This window comes from Arachis stenosperma, chromosome 10, assembly GCF_014773155.1.
Source record: "Arachis stenosperma cultivar V10309 chromosome 10, arast.V10309.gnm1.PFL2, whole genome shotgun sequence".
Lineage (NCBI taxonomy): Eukaryota > Viridiplantae > Streptophyta > Magnoliopsida > Fabales > Fabaceae > Arachis > Arachis stenosperma.
Genome location: NC_080386.1, coordinates 858,981 through 881,227, shown reverse-complemented (window position 1 = coordinate 881,227; position 22,247 = coordinate 858,981). Strand labels below are relative to the sequence as shown.

General features: G+C 39.4%; 1 non-coding gene across 1 annotated transcript; it reads right to left on the bottom strand.

The window, feature by feature from the left end:
- Nucleotides 1-12,878: 12,878 nt before the first annotated feature.
- Nucleotides 12,879-12,986, bottom strand: LOC130958926 (small nucleolar RNA R71). The gene has a single exon (XR_009078026.1). It is a non-coding gene; the product is annotated as a small nucleolar RNA R71 (small nucleolar RNA).
- Nucleotides 12,987-22,247: the final 9,261 nt, after the last annotated feature.

Here is a 22,247-nt window from a genome sequence, read left to right as displayed (position 1 = left end):
TAATGTATTAATATATGTTAAAAATTTTAAATTTTGTATTTTTGTATTTTATTCTCTTAACAAGTATTCTAAATTTGTTTCTAAAACTCTGTTTTGTTAAGGTGGATAATGAAAAATCGTTTGCCATATATGCATATAGTTCCAATTAACCAAAAGCAAGCTTGGTAGTTGTGTTTTTCCTTTTTTTTTTGTATTATTTTATCTTTATATATATATTTTGTGGTACATGAGTACATATGTAACATGTCTCCCTCGTCCCTGCCCTATATGTAGTAGTGTTTGGTTTTGTTCTAAAAAAAGTATTCATTTGTTTTCCCAATATCTTTTTTTTTGTCATTATTTTCCGAATATGTTTTATTTTTTGTTTGAGAGTGCGGTGGATATTATATGGGCCTTAGGTATTGTCTTTATTTTCGGGCTTTGGCCATTTGTAAATCTTACACTTATACTTGGGTGTGTAACGAAAATAAGTTGCTGAAGTTGGATGCTCAGAAAGACGGCAAAGAAGAATAATTTGGAGTCCAAAAAAGAAAAACAAGTTCAATTTAACTTATAAATATCTAAAATATATTTATGTTAAATACCAAAAAAAAAAAAATATATTTATGTTAATTTTTTAAATTATTTTTGCCTTTATTACTAAATATTTTTAGACTCACTAGCAATAAATGTATTTAATAGAATTATTAGTGATTATTATAATTGTATTTCTCTATATATATGTACCAATTGTTGTATGAGATAGGAGTGAACGTGGATCGAGGCCAAAATTTCGATCAGATTCACACTAAAATTATCGAATTGGATTGGATTCAATATCCGCAATTTTTAAGTTTGGATCCGATCCGATCCGCACACGGATATCAAATATATACGCAAAACATAAAAATATTTTTTGAAAGTTTATTTTTATTAAAAAAATATCAATAAAATTTATTTTTTTATTCTTTTAAATATATTTACTCTTAAAATAATATTAAACATACTTTTCTTAAATAATAAATTAAAATAATACAACATATATGATAATTACTAATTAAAATAAAACATAAAAAAATATTTATTTATTTATCTATTTGTTTTTGCGATACCTACACAAAAATATAAAACAAACAAGCAAAATATATATAACAAATATCTCATTAAGAAATGAAGGAAATGACTATCTTTTACTGTGCCCAATAATAAAAAAAATAGGGGAAAAAAAGAAGCTTGATCTCCAGAAGGCAATTTTCTCCTGCGTATTCCCAATCATTGCCAACAATTTTAGAAACAAAAAAAAATAAAAAAGAGAATATATTCTTTCATTGCTCAATGTAGGTTCATTATTTCTCTATTTTTTTAATGTTTCCACTATTTTTGATAGTCATTTATAAATTCGGTAAGCTTTCGATTTTATTAAAAATCTTCATTCCTATCCAATGTTTTTTCGTTATGTTGTTTCATTTGAGTTTTCAATGTCATTTGGCATTGACAAATTTTTTTATTTCTCAAATAAGACTAATAAGATTGAGAGAGTACATATTAAAATTGAGAGAGTACGTGAAGGTAACTATGAAAATAGAGAAAAATAACTAACTATATATATACATAGAAATAAAACAAACTAACCGAATTTTAAATTTTAAATTACTCTAATAAACTAACAGAATTTTAAAATTTTTTAATGGGCTTGTGAAAATAGTTAATTCAATATTAACCTTCAAAATGAGCTACAATGAACTAGAGTATGATGAGTTCTTGATTTTTATGCATCTTATGGAATCTTCGTGACACAGTGTATCATGGCACAATTCCTGGTACATCAGTACACTGTACACTAGGGAAGCATTCCACGACTCATAGAATCTTCGTGACACAGTATATCATGGGCTCATGACACAATTCCTGGTACATCAATATACCATGGAAGCATTCTACGAATCATAAAGTCTCTCAAATACCAATACAGCAAATACCAACACAAATAAGATTATTGAGAGTACTATAAATTTCATTCCATACATCTCAAAAGCCCAAATTTTCAAACAAAGATCTTTCATTGTTAGATTCATTATTTTTCTGTTTTTTCTTGATTTTTTCACTATTTTATGATAGGCATTTAAAAAATTTGTAAGCTTTCAATTTTATTAAAAATCTTTCATTTCTATCTTATGCTATTTTGTTATGTTTTTCTGTGAGTTTTCAATATCATTTGGCATTGAAAATTTTTTTTTATTTTTTAAAGAAGACTAATAAAATTGAGAGAGTACGTATTAAAATTGAGAGAGTACGTAAAGGTAATTGTATTTTTTATTCAATTGAAAATAAAAAAAGATAACTAACTATGTATATACATAAAAGCAAAATAAATTAACAACATTTTGAATTTTAAACTACGTTAATAAATTAACATAATTTTAAAACTTTTTAAAGACATGTGAGTTGTGAAGGTAGTTGATTCAATATTAATTTCAAAATAAGTTATAATCAGCTAAAGTATGAAGAGTTCTTGATCTTTATACATCCGAGAGCAGGGAATCTTCATAACACAATATATCATGGGACCATACCTGGCGAGATCATGGAGGCATTCCAAGAATCATAAAATCTCCTCCTCAAAACGTTAAAAGAGCACCAAAAGAACAACATAGCAATTGAGAATACTTAAAAAAATACTAAAATATATTATTTTATATGTTATTTTTAATTTAATAAATCAATATTGATTTTTATTATAAAAAAATATTTAAAAAATTATCAATTTTTATATATTATTTTGAATTTAATAAATAAATATTAATTTGTATTATAATAGAATATTATAAAAAAATTATATAAAAATATACTTTAAAAAAGTATAAAAAAAGATTAAACACACTTAAAAAATGGAGCAATTTACTTGTTTAAATAAAATGACAGAATCCTTTACCCAAATATGCAAAACGGATTGTTGTTACGTGCATGTGCAAAAACTCTATTCTATGTAATCCGTGGCAACCCACCACGGTTTTTGAATTGTGCATAAACCGTGGCAGGCTGGGACGGTTTATGGAGAAACTTAGTTGTTTGTAAACCGTGGGAGGTTCCAGCGGTTTATGAAGGTGACGTGGAAGGCATAAACCGTGGTAGGTTACCACGGTTTATGAAGAAGGTGAACTGGTCATAAATCCTTGTGGGTTACAACGGTTTATGTAGGTTCAATTATGGCCAGAAAACACACCGTTTATAGATCTACCAATAGTATATAGGAGTACATAAAAAATACACAAACAGCAATCATAGCTTCTTCAAAAATTTTTTTAATAATGAATTAAAAAAAAGTCATATTTAATAATGGCAACCATTATTATCGTCTCCAAAATACATAAGTACATCGGAATAAGTCATATTTAACAAGTATTTTTTAATTATAAATTAAAAAAAATAACTATTTTCTAAAAATAATCCACTTCAAATATGTCAGATTGAAAAGTTAACAATAGTAACTATTATCATCGTCTCCAAGGTACATAAGAGTACACAGGAATAAGTTGTATTTTATTTTTGGAAAATAGTTATTTTTTTAATTTATAATTAAAAAAATCCTTGTTAAATATTTATTTCGGTGTACCTGTATATTTTTTTGAGACTATAATAATGGTTGCCATTGTTAAATATGGCTTGTTTTTTTTTTTAATTTATAATTAAAAAAATACTTGAAGAAACCATGCTTATTGTCTGTGTAATTTTTTGTGTACTCTTATATACTATTTGTAGATCTATATACTATTTTGGAGACGATGATATGCATTTTAAAAATTTTGAGTGAAGCTTGCCGAGAATTAAAGTGAACTTGCTTATTTTTATAGAGTTCGCCGAACTCCAAATACAAAAAAAAGATAAATCTAAAAAATTAAAGTTGAAAAATCGTTTTTTGGAATTAATTAAAATTATAGAAAAAAAACTGGTGAGACGCTTGTGTGATCTTTGTCATCATTCCTAGAAGCCACCTTTAATTCTCTACTGTTATAAAATTAAAATAAGTGCATATGAAATTAAAATAAGGCACTTATAAACCCATGATGCGTTCTTTTCTTCACAAAAGGATTATTGTCATTTTCTGGGTGGAATTTTATTAGAATCATTGTCACATAATCCATTGTCAGGAATAGTGAGTTCTTTTCTTCACAAAAGGATTATTGTCATTTTCTGGGTGGAATTTTATTAGAATTGTTCCTGTGCGGGAGTCGGCTCCGAGGTATAGCACACTTCTAGCAATGTGCAGGCTAGCTTTCCTTGGAGCGGATGAGGGGGAATGTCGTCTTCTTCTGGAGAGGCGGCGTTGGGTACCTGAAAAGGGACTCCAACGCTCAAGTAAGTATGAGTATAAGAGAGTTCAGAAGGAAAATCGGTGTGAATAGCGTACCTACAACTTGAGTGTGTATTTCGTATATATTGAGGTTTGTTGAGGGTGGTTATGCGGATTTGTTGGGTTGGATGAGGTCTTCATCCGTTGTGTTCCTTGATTTTCGGAGTTTGAAGAGGGATTTCGGGAGCGTTTAGTTCAGTTCCGAGTTTATTGTTTACTTGCTTTCTCCTAACGGATCATAGCCCCCAAGGTTGACCTGTTTTGTGAACGGGTTAAGCTTTTTATTCGTGGTTTATACTCGGAGCTGAGCTATAACTCGGAGTTGAGCTATAACTCGGAGCCCCCAAGTTTAACGCGTTCACTGTCTATAATGTTAAGTTGTGTGTTGATTTGAATCTGCGCGCGGGCCATGTAGTAAGAGAGAGAGTTTGATATTGGAAAAATGTAACTGCATTTAATGCACTTTGGTTTATGGGAAAGAGTTTTTATGATCTGGCCGTTGATTGAGTGAGGTGACTTCGCACGTTGGACGGCTAGGGTTTGTTCTGGAAGGTGTAACGTTTGCGATGGAGATAGTGGGCTTGCTGTCTTGTGTTTTTGTTCTGTCCATTTGCATGTAGTGTTTCGTTTTTTCTTCTCTCTTGGTCGCGGAGGATGAGTAAAGGTTAGTTGTGTTTTCCTTGTATTTGTTTTGTCTTGTCGTTCTTCTTCTGTCTTCTCGCTGTTACTGTTTTTGTTAAAAAATGGAAAAGGGGAAGAAGGTAGAAATGGGGTCGGTTGTGGGGGCGGAAGTAAAATTGGTTGAAGATGTTTGGGTTTGGGATCCAGTGGATCCTTATTCGTGGGTCGCCGAATCGGTCAAGGGCTATGCTTCTGTGTTTGATGATGAACTTAGTGTTGCTCAGTTAGGGTCTGCTTCCTCGTGGATTAGGGAGGGTAGTGATTTGAAACTTAGGTTTCTTCCTTGTTCTGCTAATGATCGCGTTTTTCATCGGGGGGAAGGGTTGGAATTCTTTTTCGTCTATAGCTGTATTTTTGTTGATCTGGGCGTTAGATTTCCTTTTTCCGAATTTGAGTGTGGTGTGTTGATGCAGTTGAAGTGTGCCCCGTCACAGTTGCATCCTAATTCGTGGGCTTTTGTTAGGGCATTTCAGATTTTGATGAGTTGTTTGGAGGTGGAACCGTCGCTGGAGGTCTTTTTTGCGTTATTTCAGTGTAAGGGGGTTAGGCGGGGGTGTTGGCTGAATTTGGCCAGTGTTCCTGGGCGTGCTATCTTTAGTCTGTATAGGTCTTCTTATAAGGGGTTTAAGTCAATGTTTTTGAAGGTAGGAGTTGCTGAGGGTGAGTATCCGTGGTTTGTTGATGAGTATTTTTTGGAGAGATTTCCTTTGTTCTGGGTACCGAGGCCTAGACAAATACTTGGGATGGAGGATATGGAGTATAGGAATGAAATGCTTGTGGAGTTTTTGGTGAATCATATCTCGTCTTCGAGCTTGCTGTCTGTTGTTGATCTTCTTGAATTAGAGGGTGATAGTGGTGCTGTTGATGGATATATAGGTAATTGCTTTTGGTTGTTCTTTTCATTGTTTCGTCTTTAATGGGTGATGATGTATCTTGTTCTTGTATTTTTGCAGTTGAGAAGGCGCCGAAGGTGACTTCGTCTAGTTTGCGGGCCTTCTTTCGCACGAAGAATGTGGAGAAACAGGGTTCAACCAGTCAGGTGGTGGCCGAGAAGGGGGCTGAGGTCGACCAACCGTCTCCTAAGAAGGTTAATTTTAAGAGGAAGAGGGGCGAAGTGAAGAAGAATAAGGATGTTAATCTTGACCAGGTGAAAAGATTCACAGAGAACCAGAAAGTGCTGCATGGCTACAAGGGTGATGATGATTCGACCTCCCTATGGAGCGAGCATTTTCCTTTTACTGTGATGGCGGACGAGTATGTGCAGAATCCTTCTGATGTGAAGCTGATCCATGAAGTGGGCGAGGTTGGAGTTGCTCAGTACTTGCAGGTATAATTGTTTGTATTTGTTGGCGTATTGTGTTGGTTTTTTCTGGTGCTTATTTTCCTGGTTTTGTGTAGGTGATTGGGGCGCGCCTAATGTGTGTTGGTCGGACTGAGGAATTGAAATGCTCCTGGGATGCTTTTGATAAGTCGGCGATGGATCAGTTGATGCGGGAGAATTTGGAGAAAAGTGGTAAGCTTCGAGATGCGTTGGACTTGGTGGATCGGTTGGGAGAAAAGCTTAAAGGGGTTGAAACGTCCTTGGCGAAGTCTGGTGAGGAAAAGATTGCTCTGGAAGCGAGGATTTTTGAGCTTGGGATTGAGAAGAAGCAGGCCGAGGATAGTAAGGAACACCATGGTCTGGAGATGTTTGCGGCCGGGTTTGATAGAGCTGTGGAGCAGGCAAAGTTCTTGTTGCCTGATTGTGATTTGTCGAAAATGGATCCCTGCAAGGTTATTGTTGGGGGTGAGTTAGTTGACGACGAGGATGAGGTTGAGGGAGAAGGGGAGAATCCTGCTTTGTAGTGAAAAACTTGTAATTTTGTGGTGGTTTAGTATTGCCTTTCTGAAGGCTGAAAAGTTTGACTTATATGTGTAACTTTTTGTGAATCGTTTTGTTTGAAAACTTGTTCCTCAGTTAGAGGTGCGGATATTGTTTGTTTTGCTAATTTGAAGCTTATCATTGTATGTTTGTGTAGTTGTTTAATGTTTGAGATTGCGGTGGTTGATTTGAGGTACCTGGTTGTGGCACCCGTCCTTTTTCACTCGTTAGAAGTCTAACAATGTAATGTAAACAGGGATAGAAGGAAAATATTGGTAATATATTTGAAAAGTTCGGGGTGGTGTGCCTCATTAAAACCCCTCCAGCAAAACCCTCCTTAGGGAAAAAATCTGGTAGTGGGAAAAAGAGTGCATCACCTTGTCCGACTTATACATTAACTGAAATACAATTTTAGGGATGAGATGTTCCATGTGTTTGGTAGGATAGTTCCATCGAGCTTTTGTATTTTGTAAGCCCCCTTACCGACGACTTCGTGAACTTTGAACGGTCCTTCCCAATTTGCACTTAACTTGCAATGTCCGTGTGGCTTTCGTATGTCTTCAACCTTTCTGAGTATGAGGTCGCCTTCTGAAAAGGTCCTTGGTTTGATTTTCCTGTTGTATTTCCGAGCTATAGCTCGTTTCGTTGCTAGCTGTTGTAGTGTTGATTTGTTGTGGTCGTCCTCCATCAGGTCAAGTTCGGTTTTCCTTCTTTCTATGTTGTCAGCTTCGTTTGTGTTTGTAGTTCTGTTACTTTGTAGCGATATTTCGATTGGTATCATGGCGTCACTCCCGTACACCAATCTGAATGGTGTTTCCTTTGTTGAAGATTGCTCCGTGGTGTTGTAGCTCCAAATCACTTCTGGGATGAGCTCGGCCCATTCACCTTTTGAGTCTTCCAATTTTTTCCTGAGGCCCTGCAAAATTGTCTTATTGGCAGCCTCCGCTAGACCGTTAGTTTGTGGGTGTTCAACTGAGGTAAATTGTTGGTTTATTTTGAAATTTTGTAGAAAATTTTTGAATCGTTGGTCTATAAATTGTCTTCCGTTATCGGTAATGATGGATTGAGGTATACCAAAGCGACATAATATATTTTTCCATACGAAAGAAATCATTTTTTCAGAAGTGATTTTCGCTAGTGGTATGGCCTCTATCCATTTAGTAAAGTAGTCTATAGCAACAATTAGAAATTTAACCTGGCCTGGAGCTGGAGGGAATGGTCCGAGGATGTCGAGCCCCCATTTGTTGAACGGCCAGCATACCTCAGACGTATGTAGTTGCTCGGCCGGGTTGTGGATGATTGGTGCATGGCGTTGGCATTGATCACAGTGAGTCACTTTTCGCATACAGTCTTGTTTTATAGTCGGCCAGTAGTAACCTGCTCGGAGGATTTTTGCTGCTAAGCTTCTGCCGCCGATGTGGTTGCCACATACTCCCTCATGGACTTCGTCCATGGCTAATTGTGCTTCGGTTGTGTTTATGCATCGAAGGAGTGGCCTTGAGAATCCTCTCTTGTATAGCTCGGCTCCTAATAGCGTGTAGAAGCTCGTCTGTCTTTTGAATTTCTTTTTGTCTTGGATATTGTTGGGTATTATTCCTGTTCTTAGGTAGTTTGTGATTGGTGTTCTCCAATCGTCTTCCTGTGAGATGCTTGCCATTGTCGTTGGGGTGACACTTGGTTCGTCCAGTGTTAGTTGTGACAACACAGGGTTGTTGTATTGACTTCTTGTGGTTGCTAATTTGGAGAGTAGATCCGCCCTGTTGTTTTGTTCCCTTGGTATGTGAAGGATGTCAAATCTGTCGAACTTCCTGATGAGGTCGTTGACCGTTGCGTTGTATTTCTCTAGAAGCGGGTCTTTTACTTGAAAATTTCCTGTTACCTGTTGTACTACCAAGAGTGAGTCGCACTTGACGTTTATTTGTGTTATTCCCATGGTCTGTGCTAGGCGTAGTCCTGCTATTAGAGCTTCATATTCTGCCTGATTATTGCTTGCATGTGATGAGCGGATAATTTGTATACTTTTTGGCATTGTTTTTAGTATGTTTTTGATATGATATAGTTAGTTTTTAGTATATTTTTATTAGTTTTTAGTTAAAATTCATTTTCTGGACTTTACTATGAGTTTGTGTGTTTTTCTGTGATTTCAGGTATTTTCTGGCTGAAATTGAGGGACCTGAGCAAAAATCTGATTCTGAGACTCAAAAGGACTGCAGATGCTGTTGGATTCTGACCTCCCTGCACTCAAAGTGGATTTTCTGGAGCTACAGAAGCCCAATTGGCGCGCTCTCAACGGCGTTGGAAAGTAGACATCCTGGGCTTTCCAGCAATATATAATAGTCCATACTTTGCCCAAGATTTGATGGCCCAAACCGGCGTTCAAAGTCACCTCAAGAAATCCCAGCGTTAAACGCTGGAACTGGCACCCAAATGGGAGTTAAACGCCCAAACTGGCACCAAAGCTGGCGTTTAACTCCAAGAAGAGTCTCTACACGAAATTGCTTCATTGCTCAGCCCAAGCACACACCAAGTGGGCCCGAAAAAGGATTTTTATGTCATTTACTCATTTCTGTACACCCTAGGCTACTAGTTTCTTATAAGTAGGACCTTTTACTATTGTATAGAAATCTTTTGATCACTTTTAGATCTCTAGATCATCTTTGAACATTTTAGTTCTTAGATCATTGGGAGGCTGGCCATTCGACCATGCCTAGACCTTATGCTTATGTATTTTCAACGGTGGAGTTTCTACACACCATAGATTAAGGTGTGGAGCTCTGCTGTACCTCGAGTATTAATGCAATTACTATTGTTCTTCCATTCAAATTCCGCTTGTTCTTTGTCCAAGATATCACTTGTTCTTCAACTTGATGAAGGTGATGATTGACGCCCATCACCATTCTCACCCATGAACAAGGTGATTGACAACCATTCTTGTTCTACAAGCATCTGAGGCTTAGTGAATATCTCTTGGATTCCTGATTGCACGATGCATGGTTGATCGCCTGACAACCGAGTGCTCGCCTGACAAACGAGCCAACCATTCCGTGAGATCAGAGTCTTCGTGGTATAGACAAGAACTGATGGCAGCATTCAAGAGAATCCGGAAGGTCTAACCTTGTCTGTGGTATTCTGAGTAGGATTCAATGATCGAATGACTGTGACGTGCTTCAAACCTGTAACCTACTGGGCGTTAGTGACAGACGCAAAAGAGTTATTCTATTCCGGTAGGGGAGGGAACCGAACCGGTGATTGGCCGTACTGTGACAGAGTATTGAGCATTAGCTTTCACTGCGAGGATGGGAGGTAGCTGCTGACAACAGTGAGACCCTATACGAGCTTGCCATGGAAAGGAGTAAGAAGGGTTGGATGAAGACAGTAGGAAAGCAGAGAGACGGAAGGGAAGGCATCTTCATACACTTGTTTGAAGCTCTTACACCAATGATATACATAAGTATCACTATCTTTATCTTTTATGTTATTTTCGTTCATCACCATATACATCTGAGTTTACCTGACTAAGATTTACAAGATGACCATAGCTTGCTTCAATACTAACAATCTCCGTGGGATCGACCCTTACTCACGTAAGGTTTATTACTTGGACGACCCAGTGCACTTGCTGGTTAGTCGTGCGAAGTTGTGTAATGCCATGGTATTGAGCGCACCAAGTTTTTGGAGCCATTACCAGGGATTATGAGAGTTGTGAAAAAGTATAGTTCACAATTTCGCATGTCAAGTTTTTGGCGCCGTTGCCGGGGATTGTTCTAGTTTTGAGCAAGCCTTTGGTAACATCAGTGCCAAGATCCGGCAACAACATCAGATTTTTGGTGTTATTGCCCGGGATTGTTCAGGCTGGACAACTGACGGTTCATCTTGTTGCTTAGATTAGGTATTTATTTTTTTTCGAAATTCTTGAAGATGAATTCTAGAGTTTCATGATGATTTGTTGAAATCTGGCTGGCTGAGAAGCCATGTCTAATCTGATTGGACCGAGGTTTCAACTTATCACCACAAGAGCTTGTTGATTTCGTATCAATCTTGCTTTTGGAGCAGTGATTTGCTAAGGCTTGGCTGACCTTTGGTCATGTCTAGTGTTTTGGACCGAAGCTTTCTTTGAAAGCTTGGCTGGCTGTGAAGCCATGTCTAATTCCTGGACCGAAGTCTTAGACTAGCATTGCACTGATTCCTGGAATTCTCATTAAGAATTTTGATACCTTTTTCCACTTAATTTTCGAAAAATACAAAAAAATTACAAATTCATAAAAAACCAAAAATATTTGATGTTTCTTGCTTAAGTCTAGTGTCTCATCTTAAGTTTGGTGTCAAATGCATGTTTTTGTTATATTTTTCGAATCCATGCATATATTTCTTTGTTTTGATCTTTGAATTCTATTGACTTGAAGTATTTTGTGTGTCTCATATGCATTTTCAGTTCATTAGTGTCAGTAGTATACAGACTGCTAAGTTTGGTGTCTTGCATGCATTGTTATTTGATTCTTGTTGCATTTTAATTATTAAAAATCCAAAAATATTTCTAATTTGTGTCTTTTCAAGTCAATGATACAAGGGATTGAAGATTCAGAACACACTGCAGAGGAGTTATACAGAAAAAGCTGAGCATTCAAAAATGCCCAGTGAAAAAGGCAGACTGGCGTTTAAACGCCAGCCAGGGCACCTGGTTGGGCGTTTAACGCCCAAAAAGGGTGCATTTTGGGCGTTAAACGCCAGAATGTATACCATTCTGGGCGTTTAACGCCAGGATGGTGCTAGGGGGAAGATTTTGTTTTCAAATCAATTTTTTTCAAGTTTTTCAAAATCAAATCTTTTTCAAATCATATCTTTTCAATCAAATGTTTTCAAAATCAATTTCTTTTCTTTTTCAAAGATACTTACTAACAATTAATGATTTGATTGAACATTTTTTGCCTTTTCTGTTAAGGAAGGTTTTATGTTTGAATCATATCTTTTCTTGTTAGGCAAGTCACTAATTTTCCAAATCAAATCTTTTAAAATAATTTTCAAAACATATCTTTTAAAATGGTTTTCAAATCATATCTTCTCAATCACATCTTTTTAAAACCATAACTTTTCAATTAAATCTTTTTAACCACATCTTTTTCAAAATAGTTTTCAATCAAATCTTTTTAATTTCTAATTTCAAAATCTTTTTCAAAAATCACTTGATTTCTTTTTCACTTTGAATTTTCGAAAATTATCAATCAAATTTTCAAATTGTTTTCAAAATCTTTTAATTGAATTTTCGAAAATCCTCTTCCCTCCTTCTCACATCCTTCTATTTATGGAGTACTACTCTTTCTAAATGCACAATTCGAACCTTATCTAATTAAAGTTCGAATTCTTCTTCTCCTTCTTCTTTCTATTTCTCTTTTCCTCTGACATTTCAAGGAATCTCTATACTGTGACATAGAGGATTCCACATTTTCTTTTTCTCTTCTCTTTCATATGAGCAGAAGCAGAGACAAAGGCATTCTTGTTGAAGCTGACCCTGAACCTGAGAGAACCTTGAAGCGAAAGCTAAGAGAAGCTAAAGCACAACTCTCTTTAGAGGACCTGACCGAATTCTTCAAGGAAGAAGAACCCATGGCAGCCGAAAACAACAACAATGCCAACAATGCAAGGAAGGTGCTGGGTGACTTTACTGCACCTACTCCTGATTTCTATGGGAGAAGCATCTCTATCCCTGCCATTGGAGCAAACAACTTTGAGCTTAAGCCTCAATTAGTTTCTCTAATGCAACAGAATTGCAAGTTCCATGGACTTCCAATGGAAGATCCTCATCAGTTTTTAGCTGAATTCTTGCAAATCTGTGACACAGTCAAGACTAATGGGGTTAACCCTGAGGTCTATAGACTGATGCTATTCCCTTTTGCTGTAAGAGACAGAGCTAGAATATGGTTGGATTCTCAACCTAAGGAAAGCCTGGACTCTTGGGAAAAGCTAGTCAATGCCTTCTTGGCAAAGTTCTTTCCACCACAAAGATGGAGTAAGCTTAGAGTGGAAGTCCAAACCTTCAGACAGAAGGATGGAGAATCCCTCTATGAAGCTTGGGAAAGATACAAACAATTAATCAGAAGATGTCCTTCAGACATGCTTTCTGAATGGAGCATCATAGGTATTTTCTATGATGGTCTCTCTGAACTATCCAAGATGTCTCTGGATAGCTCTGCAGGAGGATCTCTTCATCTGAAGAAGACGCCTGCAGAAGCTCAAGAGCTGATTGAAATGGTTGCAAATAACCAATTCATGTACACTTCTGAAAGAAACCCTGTGAACAATGGGACTAGTCAGAAGAAAGGAGTTCTTGAGATTGACACTCTGAATGCCATATTGGCTCAGAACAAGATATTGACTCAACAAGTCAATTTGATTTCTCAAAGTCTGTCTGGAATGCAAAATGCACCAAACAGTACTAAGGATGCTTCATCTGAGGAAGAAGCTTATGATCCTGAGAACCCTTCCATGGAAGAGGTGAATTACCTAGGAGAACCCTATGGAAATACCTACAATTCTTCATGGAGAAATCACCCAAATCTCTCATGGAAGAATCAAGAGAGACCTCAACAAGGTTTCAATAACAATAATGGTGGAAGAAACAGGTTTAGCAATGGCAAGCCTTTTCCATCATCTTCTCAGCAACAGACAGAGAGTTCTAAGCAGAGTACTTCTGACTTAGCAACAATGGTCTCTGATCTAATAAAGACCACTCAAAGTTTCATTAATGAAACAAGGTCCTCCATCAGAAATTTGGAAGGACAAATGGGTCAGCTGAGCAAGAAAGTTACTGAACTCCCTCCTAGCACTCTCCCAAGTAATACAGAAGAAAATCCAAAAGGAGAGTGCAAAGCCATTAACATGGCCGAATTCTGGGAGGAAAGAGAGGAGGAGGACGCCACTGAGGAAGACCTCAGTGGGCGTGCACTAACCTCCAATGAGTTCCCCAATGAGGAACAATGGGAATCTGAGGCTCAAATTGAGACCATAGAGATTCCATTGGACTTACTTCTGCCATTCATGAGCTCTGATGAGTATTCTTCCTCTGAAGAGGATGAGTATGTCACTGAAGAGCAAGTTGCTAAATACCTTGGAGCAATCATGAAGCTAAATGACAAGTTATTTGGAAATGAGACTTGGGAAGATGGACTCCCCTTGCTCACCAAAGAACTGGATGACTTGTCTAGGCAGAAAATGCCTCAAAAGAGGCAGGATCCTGGGAAGTTTTCTATACCTTGTACCATAGGCACCATGACCTTCAAGAAGGCCTTGTGTGACTTAGGGTCGAGTGTAAACCTCATGCCCCTCTCTGTAATGGAGAAATTAGGGATTTTTGAGGTGCAAGCTGCAAGAATCTCATTAGAGATGGCAGACAATTCAAGAAAACAAGCTCATGGACTTGTAGAGAATGTTTTGGTGAAGATTGAAGACCATTACATCCCTACTGATTTCATAGTCCTAGAGACTGGGAAGTGCATGGATGAATCCATCATCCTTGGCAGACCCTTCCTAGCCACAGCAAAGGCTGTGATTGATGTTGATAGAGGAGAGTTGATCATTCAAGTGAATGAATAATTCTTGGTGTTTAAGGCCCAAGGACATCTCTCTATCATCATGGAGAGGAAGCATGAAGAGCTCCTCTCAAAACAGAGCCAAACAGAGCCCCCACAGTCAAACTCTAAGTTTGGTGTTGGGAGGCTACAACCAAACTCTAAGTTTGGTGTTGAAACCCCACATTCAAACTCTAAGTTTGGTGTTGGGAGGTTTCAACACGGTTCTGAGCATTTCTGAGGCTCCATGAGAGCCCTCTGTCAAGCTAATGACATTAAAGAAGCGCTTGTTGGGAGGCAACCCAATGTTTTATAATTAATTATTTTCTTTTGTTATTTTATCTTTTTTGTAGGTTGATGATCATAAGAAGTCACAAAAACAATGAAAAAAGCAAAAACAAAATGAAAAACAGGAAGAAAAACAACACACCCTGGAAGAGAAGAAACTGGCGTTCAAACGCCAGTAATGCTAGCTGTTGGGCGTTTAACGCCCAGTCTGGCACCATTCTGGGCGTTTAACGCCAGAAAGGGGCACCAGACTGGCGTTAAACGCCAGTAAAGGGCAAGAACCTGGCGTTAAACGCCAGGAATGGGCACCAGCCCGGCGTTTAACGCCAGAAATGGCTCAAAACGTGATTTTGAGCAAAATTTGGTGCAGGGATGACTTTTCCTTGACACTACAGGATCTGTGGACCCCACAGGACCCTACCATCACTCTCTCTCTTCTTCCCCCATTCACCAATCACCTCAACACCTCTTCCCCAAAAACCCCTCACCTATCAAATCCCATCTTTCTCTTCACCACTCACATCCATCCTTCATAAAACCCCACCAACCTCACCCTTCAAATTCAAACCACTTCCCCTCCCAAACCCACCCTAATGGCCGAACCTTTACCCCCCTCTCTCCTATAAATACCCTTCTTCAACTCTTCATTTTCACACAACCTAAACACCCTTTCTTCCCCCTCTTTGGCCGAATACACCACCATTTCCCTCTTCTTCATTTCTTCTTCTTCTACTCTCTTCTTTCTTCTTTTGCTCGAGGACGAGCAAACATTTTAAGTTTGGTGTGGTAAAAGCGTTGCTTTTTCGTTTTTCCATAACCATTTATGGCATCCAAGGCCGGAGAAACCTCTAGAAAGAGGAAAGGGAAGGCAAAAGCTTCCACCTCCGAGTCATGGGAGATGGATAGATTCCTCTCAATGGTGCATCAAGACCACTTCTATGAAGTTGTGGCCTTGAAGAAAGTGATCCCCGAAGTCCCCTTTTCACTTAAAAAGGGTGAATACCCGGAGATCCGCCATGAGATCCGAAGAAGAGGTTGGGAAGTTCTTACCAACCCCATTCAACAAGTCGGAATCTTGATGGTTCAAGAGTTCTATGCCAATGCATGGATCACCAAGAACCATGACCAAAGTGTGAACCCGAATCCAAAGAATTATCTCACTATGGTTCGGGGGAAATACTTGGATTTTAGTCCGGAGAGTGTGAGGGTGGCGTTCAACTTGCCTATGATGCAAGGAGATGAGCATCCTTACACTAGAAGGGTCAACTTTGATCAAAGGTTGGACCAAGTCCTCACAACCATATGTGAAGAGGGCGCACAATGGAGGCAAGACTCAAGAGGAAAGCCGGTTCAATTGAGAAGGCATGACCTCAAACCCGTGGCTAGAGGATGGTTAGAGTTCATACAACGCTCAATCATCCCCACTAGCAACCGGTCCGAAGTTACCATAGACCGGGCCATCATGATCCATAGTATCATGATTGGAGAAGAAATAGAGGTTCATGAGGTTATAGCCCAAGAACTCTATAAGGTGGCGGACAAGACCTTCACCTTGGCAAGGTTAGCCTTTCCTCATCTCATTTGTCACCTCTGTTATTCAGTTGGAGTTGACATAGAGGGAGACATTCCCATTGATGAGGACAAGCCCATCACCAAGAAAAGGATGGAGTACACAAGAGATCTCACTCATCATGAGATCCCTGAGATTCCTCAAGGGATGAATTTTCCTCCACAAAACTATTGGGAGCAACTAAACACCTCCCTAGGAGAACTAAGTTCCAACATGGGACAACTGAGGGTGGAGCATCAAGAACACTCCATCATCCTTCATGAAATTAGAGAAGATCAAAGAATCATGAGGGAGGAGCAACAAAGACAAGGAAGAGACATTGAGGAGCTCAAGCACTCCATAGGATCTTCAAGAGCAAGAAAGAGCCGCCATCACTAAGGTGGACCCGTTCCTTGATTTCCTTGTTTTTTATTCTTCTGTTTTTCGATTTTTATGCTTTATGTTATCCATGTTTGTGTCTTGTGATCATTAGTGTCTTAGTGTCTATGCCTTAAAGTTATGAATGTCCTATGAATCCATCACCTTTCTTGAATAAAAATGTGCTTAATTGAAAAGGAAAGAATTGCATGAATTCTGAATTTTATACTAGTTTAATTATTTTGATGTGGTGGCAATATTTTTGTTCTCTGAATGTATGCTTAAACAGTGCATATGTCTTTTGAATTTGTGGTTCATGAATGTTGGCTCTTGAAAGAATGATGAAAAAGGAGACATGTTACTGAGGATCTGAAAAATCAATAAAATGATTCTTGAAGCAAGAAAAATCATTTCAAAAAAAAAAAAAAAAAAAAAAGAGAAAGAATAAAGTTGTGATCCAAGGCAAATAAGAGTGTGCTTAAGAACCCTGGACACCTCTAATTGGGGACTTTAGCAAAGCTGAGTCACAATCTGAAAAGGTTCACCCAATTATGTGTCTGTGGCATGTATGTATCCGGTGGTAATACTGGAAGACAGAGTGCTTTGGGCCACAGCCAAGACTCAATAAATAGCTATGTTCAAGAATCATCATACTTTACTAAGAGAATCATTAACACTATCTGAATTCTAAGTTCCTAAAGAAGCCAACCATTCTGGATTACAAGGGATAGAGTGAGATGCCAAAACTATTCAGAGGCAAAAAGTTAAAAGCCCCGCTCATCTGATTAATACTGATCTTCACAGATGTTTTTGGAGTTCATTGCATATTCTCTTCTTTTTATCTTATTTGATTTTCAGTTGCTTGAGGACAAGCAACAATTTAAGTTTGGTGTTGTGATGAGCGGATAATTTGTATACTTTTTGGCATTGTTTTTAGTATGTTTTTGATATGATATAGTTAGTTTTTAGTATATTTTTATTAGTTTTTAGTTAAAATTCACTTTTCTGGACTTTACTATGAGTTTGTGTGTTTTTCTGTGATTTCAGGTATTTTCTGGCTGAAATTGAGGGACCTGAGCAAAAATCTGATTCTGAGACTCAAAAGGACTGCAGATGCTGTTGGATTCTGACCTCTCTGCACTCAAAGTGGATTTTCTGGAGCTACAGAAGCCCAATTGGCGCGCTCTCAACGGCGTTGGAAAGTAGACATCCTGGGCTTTCCAGCAATATATAATAGTCCATACTTTGCCCAAGATTTGATGGCCCAAACCGGCGTTCAAAGTCACCTCAAGAAATCCCAGCGTTAAACGCTGGAACTGGCACCCAAATGGGAGTTAAACGCCCAAACTGGCACCAAAGCTGGCGTTTAACTCCAAGAAGAGTCTCTACACGAAATTGCTTCATTGCTCAGCCCAAGCACACACCAAGTGGGCCCGGAAAAGGATTTTTATGTCATTTACTCATTTCTGTACACCCTAGGCTACTAGTTTCTTATAAGTAGGACCTTTTACTATTGTATAGAAATCTTTTGATCACTTTTAGATCTCTAGATCATCTTTGAACATTTTAGTTCTTAGATCATTGGGAGGCTGGCCATTCGGCCATGCCTAGACCTTATGCTTATGTATTTTCAACGGTGGAGTTTCTACACACCATAGATTAAGGTGTGGAGCTCTGCTGTACCTCGAGTATTAATGCAATTACTATTGTTCTTCCATTCAAATTCCGCTTGTTCTTTGTCCAAGATATCACTTGTTCTTCAACTTGATGAAGGTGATGATTGACGCCCATCACCATTCTCACCCATGAACAAGGTGATTGACAACCATTCTTGTTCTACAAGCATCTGAGGCTTAGTGAATATCTCTTGGATTCCTGATTGCACGATGCATGGTTGATCGCCTGACAACCGAGTGCTCGCCTGACAAACGAGCCAACCATTCCGTGAGATCAGAGTCTTCGTGGTATAGGCAAGAACTGATGGCAGCATTCAAGAGAATCCGGAAGGTCTAACCTTGTCTGTGGTATTCTGAGTAGGATTCAATGATCGAATGACTGTGACGTGCTTCAAACCTGTAACCTACTGGGCGTTAGTGACAGACGCAAAAGAGTTATTCTATTCCGGTAGGGGAGGGAACCGAACCGGTGATTGGCCGTACTGTGACAGAGTATTGAGCATTAGCTTTCACTGCGAGGATGGGAGGTAGCTGCTGACAACAGTGAGACCCTATACGAGCTTGCCATGGAAAGGAGTAAGAAGGGTTGGATGAAGACAGTAGGAAAGCAGAGAGACGGAAGGGAAGGCATCTTCATACACTTGTCTGAAGCTCTTACACCAATGATATACATAAGTATCACTATCTTTATCTTTTATGTTATTTTCGTTCATCACCATATACATCTGAGTTTACCTGACTAAGATTTACAAGATGACCATAGCTTGCTTCAATACTAACAATCTCCGTGGGATCGACCCTTACTCACGTAAGGTTTATTACTTGGACGACCCAGTGCACTTGCTGGTTAGTCGTGCGAAGTTGTGTAATGCCATGGTATTGAGCGCACCAAGTTTTTGGAGCCATTACCAGGGATTATGAGAGTTGTGAAAAAGTATAGTTCACAATTTCGCATGTCAGCATGGAAGGTGAATTGCAGTGATTGTTCGAGTTGTATTCCTCGGCTATTTTCGAGGAGTATTCCTGCTCCGGAGCCTTTTCTGTTTGAGGCCCCGTCGACGTATAGTGTCCATAAGTCTTCCTTAAGAGACGTGTCTTCGTTTGTTAGTTCAGCGACAAAGTCGGCTAACACTTGTGATTTGATAGCGCCCCTGGACTGGTATTGTATATCGTATTCTGAAAGTTCGATGGACCATTTGATTAGCCTTCCTGCCAGTTCAGGTCTTGTCAGTATCTGTCTTAGGGGTTGTGCCGTTCTGACAATGATGGTGTGGCTTTGAAAGTAGTGGCGTAGTCGTCTGGCTGTTATGACAAGTGCTAAAGCTAATTTTTCTAGCTTCGGATAGCGGGACTCGGCGCCTTGGAGTGATTTGCTGACGAAGTAGACTGGGTGCTGTTGCTTGCCTATTTCTGTTATCAAAACGGAGCTGATAGCATGGTTAGTGATTGATAGGTACAAGTATAGTGGTTTACCTGTTGCTGGCATTCGGAGGATTGGTGGTGTTGTGAGTAATGTTTTGAGTTCGGTGAAGGCTGTCTCACATTCTTCGGACCAGTGGAATTGATCTTGTTTTTTCAACTTTTTGAAGAAGTGATGCGATCTTTCCGCTATACATGGTAAGAACCTTGCGAGTGCTGCGAGTCGGCCTGTTAATTGCTGTACTTCCTTTATTGTCCTCGGGCTTCGCATATTTAGGATGGCTTGGCATTTTTCTGGGTTTGCTTCTATGCCCCGACGTGTGAGCATGAAACCGAGGAACTTCCCGCTCTGTACCCCAAAGGCACATTTCTCCGGGTTGAGTTTCATATTGTATTTTCGAAGTTGTTGGAAAATCTCTGTTAGGTCGTTGGCGTGGTTTGACGTTTGTGTTGACTTTGCCACCATGTCGTCAACATAGACTTCTATGTTTCGGCCGATTTGTTTTGAGAAGATCTTGTCCATGAGTCGTTGGTAAGTGGCGCCTGCGTTCTTGAGTCCAAATGGCATGACTTTGTAGCAGAAGTTCCCGTTGTCGGTGATGAAGGCGGTTTTGTCTTGGTCTCCTTCATACATTAGGATTTGATTGTAACCAGAGTAAGCGTCCATAAAGCTTAGGCATTGGAAACCGGAGGAGTTGTCCACGAGTTTGTCGATACACGGGAGTGGGTATGCGTCCTTTGGGCAGGCTTTATTGAGGTCTGTGTAGTCGACACACATCCTCCATTTGCCATTATTTTTCTTTACCATCACTATGTTGGCCAACCATGTTGAATACCTGAGTTCCTTGATGAATCCGGCGGATAATAATTTCTGGGTTTCCTCTATGGAGGCTGTCCTCTTGTCAGTTCCTAGGTGTCTCTTCTTCTGTGCTATAGGTCGGATTGAGGGGTTGATTGCAAGTTTGTGGCAGATAACATTCGGGTCTATTCCGGGCATATCTGCTGGAGTCCAGGCAAATAGGTCGATGTTTTGTTTCAAGAGTTCCACCAGTTGAGTTTGTTCTGCCCCCTGTAGTGCGTTTCCGAGATATGTGTACCTATCTTTGTTGCTTGCCAATTGTACTTTGGTGAGGTCATCGAGGGGTATAGGCCGTTCCTCGATGTTTGTTCTTGGGTCCAAGTCTGCCAGGGGAGGTAGCTCGTCTGAGTTATAGACTGCCTGGACATATTGCTGGTCGGCTTGTTTCGGTTGTTCGCTTTTGAGACTGGCGTTATAGCATTGTCTGGCCTCCTTCTGGTCTCCGTGGATTGTCACCACCTTATTGTCCTGTGATATAAACTTGACACACAAATGTACAGTGGAAACAACAGCGTTGAACGCATTCAACGATGGCCTTCCTAGAATAATGTTATAGGGACTTTTGCAATCTACTACCAGGTATTGTATTTCTAAAGTTTTGCTGTTGGGGTAATCCCCGAAAGTAGTTTTTAACCATATATAACCTCGGATAGAGACTCGCTCACCTGAGAAACCTACCAGTTCTCCTGATGACGGTTGTAGGAGTTTGTCACATAGGTTCATTTTCTGGAACATTGAGTAGAACAGTACATCGGCGCTGCTCCCTGGGTCCATGAGGATCTTTTTCACAAAGGGTTCCCCGACTTGTGCAGTGATGACCACCGGGTCGTCTAGGTTTCGGTCAGCAGCCTTGTAATCATCGAAGTTGAATGATATTCCAGGTTTGTCCGAGTTGTTCGGCTGAGGTGTTGCCGAATCTGTCATAGTCATCATGGCTCGGTATGACCTTTTTCGTGCCGAGTTTGTGCATCCTCCACCTGCAAAACCACCAGAAATACAATTTATTATTCGGCGGGGTGGGTTGTTATCATTTTCTACCTTTCGCCCCTTATCTCGGGGGTTGTCGATTGTTTTTTGTTGGTGACCGAGGCTTTCGGTGTTTTTCCTTTGACTTCGTGTATCGACGTATTTGTCCAGCAGCCCCTGGCGTGCTAACTTTTCAAGCACGTCCTTTGCTATCACGCAATCGTCCGTCGTGTGGCCGTACTTTTGATAGAAAGCACAGTACTTGGATTTGTCCACGTGTCTCTGGTCCTGGTAGGTGCCGGCCCTGCTTGGAGGTTTGATGAGTTTGGAGTGTAGTATATCCTTCACTATGTCCTCTCTTTTTGTGTTAAAGGGAGTGTATGTGTCGAACTTGGGTGTTAGTCTGAATGGCCTTTGATCTGTCCTGCTGGCTGGGTGTCTGCTTCGCCTGTCTTCCTCCCTGTTTTGTGTGGGTTTTTCTGCCCTCCTGAGTGCTCGGAGTTCCTCTACTTCGATTTGGGTTGTAGCCTTTTCTCGAAATTCGGCCAGGGTTTTAGGTTTTGCTATGACAATGGATTCTTGAAATTTCCCAGGGCGGAGGCCGCTTTTCAGGGCGTGGAGATGGACTTCGGGGTTCAGGTTGGGTATCTCATTAGTTGCTTCTGCGAATCTGGTCAT